The 7,733-nt window shown below is 36.9% G+C and overlaps 1 pseudogene; it reads left to right on the top strand.

Annotated features, from left to right (window-relative positions):
- The first annotated feature begins 3,021 nt into the window (after positions 1–3,021).
- On the top strand, positions 3,022–3,926 carry LOC116156277 (kunitz-type protease inhibitor 2-like; annotated as a pseudogene).
- The last annotated feature ends 3,807 nt before the right edge of the window (positions 3,927–7,733 follow it).

Here is a 7,733-nt window from a genome sequence, read left to right as displayed (position 1 = left end):
AGTACTGTATAGGACTAATTGAAAATAAATCCATTTATAAGTGGACCAGTGCAGTTCAAACCCATGTTGTTCAGAGGTTCAGAGGTCAGCGTCAATTATTTAACTTGGCTAATTCTCACAGCAAACCTGTGAAGTACGTGTTCACATATCATTTTACTGAGGAGAAACAGTTTCCCTAGAACGTTAACTGCCTACACTCACCTAGCTTGTGAGTTACAGAGCAAGTGTTAAGCAAGGCAGTCTGGTCCCAGGGTTTGTGCTTCTAAGGATGACATTGTAATCACACTTCCTAGACTTGGAGGAAATAGGACTAGGACCTGAGATCCTCCCACAATTAATATACTGTGAGTCTTTTTTCCAGCCTTCCCATAATGAAACGTAAGACAATTGTTAGAATGTTACAGAGAAAAGGGAAATTCCAAACTCTTCAAGATTATTAAACACAGGCTATAAATTGACTTGGTTATCAAATACCATTAGTATTTCATACCAATTACCACTTTATTTCTGAATGCATAGTTGGAATAGACAAACTCAGTAATGGTGGAATTCTTATTGTAGACCCCTGAACCAGCTCATGAGGAAAATAACTTAGGAAAAGACTTAGCAGGTGCTGCTGAAAATTCTCTACCTTAACAGAGTAGTAATAAAAGAGAAAAACATTACTTTGTCCCTAAGAGAACTGTAATGATCAGTGCTGTCATTAAAGATTTTTAAAAAGCTATATTTGGGAAGAAACTAATTGAAGAGTGATTAGGAAGAGAGAAATAACCCTGAAAGGAAGTTTAAATATTGAATCAACTGAGTAATTATCTGGAAGACACTGTTTAACCTAAAAGAATGTTTTGTTGTTGTTGTTGATTATTTTAAAGCAGAAACTATGGTTATATTTATTTTGGAAGCTCGAGGGTTTCATCAACCTTGCTGTGACCTTCTTAATCCTCACCCCCAACCCACACCAAGCTGAAAACTAGAGCTCCTAGGACAAGGAGCTGAGATAGAGAAAATAAAAATACATTTGTTGCAACATTTTATTTTTGCTGTAAGCAATCATTCCTCTACTCCTCCGTATCTATCTATCTCTATCTCTAAATGTATTTATATAGAGATATAACAGACACTGTTCTAAGGACTTCTATAAGTATTAACTGATTTAATCCTCATGATATCCCTATCTAGCAGAAAATGTTATTAATCAAATTTTCACCTGAGAAAACCGAAACCAAGGGCTACTAAATAAATTGCCCCAAAGTTCACAGTTAGTAAAGGAAATGAAGCAGGCTTTTTCATGCCAGGAATTAACTAGAGCCTGTGCAGGCACTTGATAAGCAGTTAAGACATGTCTGTTTTAAATCTTATGGAAATATGAGTAAATTAGTCAATTTAATCAGAGCTTAGAGACTAGGTAGGATGAAAAATGTTTTATTTTATTAAGAACTGAGGCAGAGTTTTAGGATTTACCACTTTTTTCTTAGAAATTATAGGTCTATTTGGGGTCGATATGCACAAATTACATATACAAACATTTATACACATTCTTATATGTTTGTATATTATTCAAAGACATTAATTTTATTGATAAACAATTTAAGGTACCAGCTAGATGTCATTGGGCATCGGTTACAATTCTACAAAGATGTAGCACAGATTTACAGTCACAATAATGGCATGTCAAGTTGTTGGAAGAAAGTATTGATGTTCAATAATAAAGCAAGCAGAATCTCAGAAGGCCAGATAGTTTGAAGATCTTTCGAAAAATGTTATTTATCTAAGATGGCATGCAAAATGCTCTCATTTCAAGAAGAAATGTTGGATGTATCAAAGTATTTATCTTTGTGGCTGGGTTTTGTGGCACAAGAAAAATATAGACTAAAGGTGAATATTCAAGTCTGTCATCTGAATCCTTGGGTACATGTTGCTAAATATTCAGAAACATTTGGTTTGGTATTATATGATGATACAATAGTGTAATAATAATTTTCATGCACATACTATGGTATCATTTTATATAATCTCTTTGCAGCAAGGCAACTTCTAAGATGGCCCCCAAAGAACCCTGCCTCCTGAGATGTTATCTTTGTATAATCCTCTCCCTCTGACTGTAGTCACTTAATTTTAACCAATAAAATATGACAGAGATGATATGTCACTGATGTCACTCATGTGATTAGGTTATAAAAGATTGTGATTTCTGTTTTTCCAACATACTCTCCCTTTCTTTCTGGCTTCGATGAAGCAGTCTGCCATTCTGAAAAACCCATGTGGCAAGGAACTGAGCATGAGCCACTAGCAAGTCAGGAACTAAGCTTCTCAATCCAGTAACCCTCAAGCAACTGAACCAGCCAACAATCACACATAAGTATGAAAGCAGATTATTTCCCAGTAGAACCTTTAGATAAGACTTCAGTGCTGGACAGCACATTGATTGCAATCTTATGAAAGACTGAAGAGACTGGGAGATAATAAATGTGTTATTTTGTTGTCTTCTTGTGGCAAAATATACACAATGTTTATCATTTTAACCATTAAGTGTATACCTAAGTAGCATTATATATACATTTGCAATATTGTGCAACCATCACCACTATTTATATCCAAAACTTTTTCATCATCCTCCAAAACAGTTTATACTCACGAAAACAGTAATACCTGTTCCTCCTGAGCCCAGGTAAATACTACTATTATATCTGTCTCTATGCATTTGCCTATTCTAGGGTCCTCATGTAAGTAGAATCATACAATATTTGTCCTTTTATATCTGGCTTACTTCTTGAAGCACAATGATTACAAGGTCCGTGTTGTAGCATACATTAAAATTTCATTCTTGGTCCACCTTGGGTAGCTGCTTTTAAGCGGCTGCCATTGCCTTTAGCGCCCGCCAAGCGTTTGTGGGTGCAGTGGGGTTCTGAACTGGGGGAGAGTCAGGGGTGAGCGAGGAGCGGACTGAAGCATCATGGGCAAAGGAGCCAGGGTGTCCACAAACCTAAGTTCCAAGAAAAGGGCTTCCCGGACATCTCCTGCATGGCGAGAGCCAGCACCACACCCTGGGACCATCTGCGAGCACCCGCACCTGAATGCGAGGCGCTCCAGTGCACGTGCGCAGAAAGGCCCTTCCAGCACCTGATCCCGAGACCCCAACGGCTGGTGGCGTGCGGCCAGGTGGAGCCCGTCTTGGCGCAGCTGTATAGGCGGAAGCGGTGCTGGGCTCTCCTCGCTCTGCTGGCAGCGCTGCTCCTCTCTGGGGCTGAGACTGCCAACGGAGAATGTGTCATCCACGAGTTTTGCCAAGTTTGAAAATAGTGGGAAGATGCTGGGCCGCCATCCCTAGGTGGTCCTACAATGTCACTGACAGATACTGCCAGCAGTTTGTGTATGGAGGCTGTGAAGGGAACGATGATAATTATATGACCAAGGAGGAATGTCTTGCAAAATATGCTGGTGTCACAGAAAACACCATTGATGGTCCAGCCACCAGCAGGAATGGAGCACATTCCTCTGTCCCAAGTGTTCTTAGAAATCAGGATGCTGATGACCTCTCCAGTGATATTTTCAACTATGAAGAATACTGCACTGCCAAGGCGGTCACTGGGCCTTGCCACGCAGCCTTCCCACGCTGGTACTTTAATGCCGAGAGGAACTCTTGACAACTTCAACTACGGAGGGTGCCGGTGCAATAAAAACAGCTACCCCTCCAAGGAGGAGTGCATGCAGCGCTGCTTCGGCAAGGAGTTGTATCCTGCCCTGCCCCACGGCACTAAAGTGATGGTGGTCCTGGCAGGGCTGTCCGTGATGGTCCTGATCCTCTTGGAGCCTCCGTAGTCTGCCTGATCAGGGTGGCACGCTGGCACCAGGAGTGCACCCTCCGCACCGTCTGGAGTTCCGGGGACTACAAATGGCAACTGGCAAAGAACACATACATTTTGTGAACGCCCTGTCGCTAAGGGTTTGCCCTCCTCCACCTGCTGTTGATTAAAGCGAGCCTGGGAAGGGAGGGGAAAGAAGTGTTGAATGCGTGTGTACTTTTTTCAAATAAACTGATTTGTATTTGTGCGATCATTCGTTTTCTGTTTGTTACTTCAGAAGTAACAAACTTCTTAGGTCTTGCTCCCTGGTCTCCTGGGGTTGGTTTGCTTTGGAAATCCTCTTAGGTTAGGGCTGTGTGCGCAGTGCAGGTGGTCTGACCCTAGACTGAAGTAAGCTCCTCTTCGAATCATTTCTTTGCTACTGATACAGTTTTCTATACTTATGTTGAATCTTGTTTTCTCCTTTCCCATCACAAAAGTGATGTTTTAATAGTTTCCTTCATTTGTTTTTTGTTTTTTTTAAGTAAGCAGAAACGTAAGTTTTTTATTAGGATTCTGAAAGGAAGAAAGTAAGATGTACAAGTTTAATAAAAAGGGGCTTCCCTTCTAAAATTAAAAATAAATAAAATAAAATAAAACTTCATTATTTTTAATCATTGAATAATATTCCAATGAAGCATAGACCACATTTTGTTTATCTGTTCATCTGAAGATGGACAGCAGGTTGTTTCCACCTTTTGTGAACAGTGCCTCTATGAACATTGGTATACAAATATCTGAGTCCGTGCTATAAATCCTTTAAGATATATGCCTTGGAGTAGGATTGCTGGGTCATATGGTACTTCTGTTTTTAATCTTTTGAGAAAGTGCTGAAATGTTTTCCGTGTGACTACCAGTTTCTGTTGTCCACAGTAATGCGTGAGTGATCCAGTTTCTCCACATCCTCACCAACAACTGTTATACTGGAGCTTTTTATTTACTTACTTATTTTATTATTTAGCCATCTTAGCAGGTGTGAAGTAGTATCTTATTGTGGTTTTGATTTGCAGGTCTCTAATAACTACTGATGTTGAGCATTTTTTTCACAAGCAATTGGTCACTTGTTTATTTTTGTTGAAAATCTTGTTTCAAACCAGTTTTTATTTGGGCTGTTTACTGTATTTTTAAAAGGGTCCTTTATATAATCTGGATATTAATCTCACACTTAATTTGAAATATTTTCTCTCATTCATTATATTATCTTTTTGCTTTTTGATGCATAAATGTTCTTAATTTTAATAAAGCTTAGTCTATTTTTTTCTTTTGTCAAAAATAAATTGACCATTCGTTATGTGAGGATTTATTTCTGGGCTCTCTATTCTATTCCTTTGGTTTATATGTCTGTCCTTATGCTAGTACAGTATCTTTTAAACCAGTGTAGCTTTATGGTAAATTTTGAAATTATGAAGTGAGTTCTTCAACATTCTTTTTTTTCAAGATTGTAGCTAATCAAGACCCTTGCAAATCTGTATGTGTTTGGGGACTGGCTTTTCCTTTTTTTTTTTTTTTTTTTTTTTTTTGCAAAAACAATGAATGTAAGAATTTTGATAGAGGTTGTGTTAAATCTGTAGATTGCTTTGGGTATTAACTCTTTCACTCCATGACCATGATGTCTTTCCATTTATTAGGTCTTCTTTAACTTCTTTCAGCTGTTTTCTAGTTTGCAGCATACAAGTCTTTCACCTCCTTGGTTATATTTAATTCTAATTATTTAATTTTTCAGTTGCTACTGTAAATAGAATTTCTTCTTTAATCTCCATTTTGGGTTATTTATTACTGGTGTATATAAACACAAGTGATTTTTGTGTGTTGATCTTTTCCCTGCAACCTTGTTGAATTTGTTTATTAGCTTTCTTATGAATTTTTGGGGGGATTTTCTATACATAAAATTGTGTCATCTATGAGTAGAGATGATTTTTCATCTTCCTAATTTGGAAGCCTTATATTTATTTTTCTTGTTTAATAGTTCTGACTAAAACTTCCAGTACAATGTTGAATGCAGTAATAATGGACATCTGTGTTCATGATCATAGTGGGAAAGTTTTCAGTCTTTCACCATTGTGTATGATGTTAGCTTTGAGTTTTTCATAAATACCCTTTATCATATTGAGAAATTTTACCTTTAATTTCAGTATTCTGAGAGTGTTTATCAGGGAAGAGTGTTATATTTTGTCAGAAGCCTTTTCTGAGTCAATTTAGATAACTATATAGTTTTTTTTGCTCCACTTCTGTTAATGCGATGTATTACCTTCATCAGTTTACTTATGCTGAACCACTCTTGCATGTACTGGTATAAATCTCATTTAATCATGGCTAATAATTCTATTAATATGTTTTTGGATTTTATTGGCTAATATTTTGTTGAAGATTTTGCATCATATTCATAAGAAATATTGGTCTGTAGTTTTATATTCTCATGATGTCTTTATATGGTTTTGGTATCAGAGTAATGCTGGCAACATAAAATGATCTAGGAAGTATTGCCACCTCTAAAATTTTTTGGAAAAGGTGAGAATGATTGGTGTTAATAATTAGTTAAATGTTTAGTAGAATTCACGGGTAGAGCCATCTGGTCCAGGACTTTTCTTTGTAGGGAGGATTTTGATTCCTGATTTAATCTCTTGTTATAGGTCTGCTGAAATTTTCTCTTTTTTTCTTGAGTGTAAATTTAGTTTATTGATTGGAGAGTTTTTTTTCTTTTTCCTTTTTAATGTTGACATTTATAGCTGTAAATAGCCCTCTGAGTACTGCTTTCACTGTGTCTTTGTATTTTGGGATGCTTCATTTTTGTTTTCATTCTTCATTTTCTAATTTCCCTTACAATTTATTCTTTGGGTTTTAAGAGTGTGTTTAATTTCTACATGTTACTAATTTTTTAAAAAAAATTTCCTTCTGTTATTGATGTCTAACTTCACCCTGTTGTAATCAAAGAAAATGATATGCGTGTCATCTAAATCTTTTGAGTATTTAAATCTGTTGAGAATAGTTTTGTGACCTACCGTATGATCTATCCTGGAGAATGTCCCATGTGCACTTGAGAAGAAGATGCTATTCTGCTGTTGTTGGGGATTTTTAGGGCAGTGAAACTATTCTGTATAATAGTATATTGTTGGATACATGTCATTATACATTTGTCCAAGTACACAGAATGTACATCACCAGGGATGAATTCTAATATAAATTATGGACTTATGGACTTTAGGTGATTATGCTGTGTCAGTGTTCATAAATTGTAGCAAATGTACCACTCTGCTGGGGGATACTGATAATGAGGAAGGCTATGCATGTTTGAGGGCAGGTATGTGTGGGAAATCTCTGTACCTTACCCTCAGTTTTGCTGTGAAACTTAAACTGCTCTAAAACACCAAATTCTTAATTTAGAAAAAGAAAATGATCATAAAATATTTCCACAAGTGATTTTTTTGGGTTTACTTATAAGTTAGTTATCTTATTTGTCAGAAAATCTTGGGCTGGTCATTTTTGTTCCCACATAGGTGATTTTGTTATTTTAAAACTTTTCAGATTTATTTGCAACCTGCAGTCAACCCACATATATTATTCTTAATCTATTCATGTGTCATAGTTCTTAGCTATAAATTGCAGAAATAAATTCCAATTAATATAATTAAAAGATGGATTATTGAAAGTATAAGATGAAGCTCACAGAATCTATGTATGGAAAACCTTTTAAAACAAACACCTAGAAAGTGGAAGGGGAAAGAGCAAAGCTGAGAACAGTGACATCTCCCAAAGACCTCCAGAGCAGCTCTGTTTATGGTGTGGCACAAAACTGACCGCCATAGCTGGGTTACTACTCTCAGTGGATACTTAAGGCAACACTGTTGGGCCTTTGATTACAGTGTCACTGTCTTCAGTGTACTCAAACTATGA

This window comes from Camelus dromedarius, chromosome 19 (genome assembly GCF_036321535.1).
Source record: "Camelus dromedarius isolate mCamDro1 chromosome 19, mCamDro1.pat, whole genome shotgun sequence".
Classification (NCBI taxonomy): Eukaryota; Metazoa; Chordata; class Mammalia; order Artiodactyla; family Camelidae; genus Camelus; species Camelus dromedarius.
Note: the sequence above shows the minus strand (reverse complement) of the source record. Positions and strands in the feature narration are given on the sequence as shown.